The sequence below is a fragment of the Triticum dicoccoides genome, unplaced genomic scaffold, assembly GCF_002162155.2.
Source record: "Triticum dicoccoides isolate Atlit2015 ecotype Zavitan unplaced genomic scaffold, WEW_v2.0 scaffold107313, whole genome shotgun sequence".
NCBI classification, from domain to species: domain Eukaryota; kingdom Viridiplantae; phylum Streptophyta; class Magnoliopsida; order Poales; family Poaceae; genus Triticum; species Triticum dicoccoides.
The window spans coordinates 1,276-2,253 of NW_021173838.1; positions in this window are offsets into that span (position 1 = coordinate 1,276).

Consider the following 978-nt stretch of genomic DNA (forward strand, 5'->3'; position numbering starts at 1 on the left):
TTTTGCAAAAAAATGAAACAAGGTCCTTGCCGTCGACGTCACGGAAGAATCTGTTTGATTGTCAAGTTTGTTATTATGAACTGCAGAGACCTTAAGTAACTCGACGCCTCGATCCATAAGACCAGCCCTTCGGCACTAGACCTAAGCATGGGCAGCATCGGCATGAAGCCTGGCTTCTGGCGGGCTGAAGCTCTACTTTTCCACCTGAAGTCTAGCCCGAAAACAAAAAATAAATACTGAAATGGCTAAAAAAGTAGTATTTTATTTAGAATAGATTATTTCTAAGTCGTAGGAATAATTAAATTAAATAAAAAATACAATGCTCATGTGTTTTGTGTAGGGCCAAGCCAGGCTTAGTCTCAGTGTTTTCACATCATTCCTTGTGAAGCCAGACGCGGTATAATCTGGTATACTTTGAAAAAAAGGCTTTTGTAGCCATGGTTGGAGCTCACTGTGAGGGGTGAGAGCAGAAAATCGGTGGTCAACTACTATATGAGATAGGAATTCAAACCGATCTTGTCATGCCGCTTCCATGTGGTTGCATCATAAAGAGAAGACCCGATCTTAATTTCGCCGAATCCAAAACCATGTGAGGCCACCATTTTTCGAGGGCGTGTGCCAGCATCACCCCGCTATTCTAGACCGAAGTACATGAGGGTGGAGAAACCATGATGAGTCCACCTGACCCCCACCTCCAGCAACTCCATGTTGAAATGGATATGGAGAAGGGTGGACTCATTTATTTGGACAGAGAGGCACCACCGCTATCTCACCGCCACCATCCAAATAACTAACTTTAGTTATGGGAAGGACTGACGAATGCACCAAACAAGACAACGGTATCCCCTTCTCTATGGCCCAAGATATCGAAGTAGCGGCCAAAGTGGAAGGGATAACACTTGGATATGGTTTGTGGCGGGCTTGTGGTATCTAGTACACCAAATCTTAAAAGGCAACTTATAGTAGTTATACAATTTT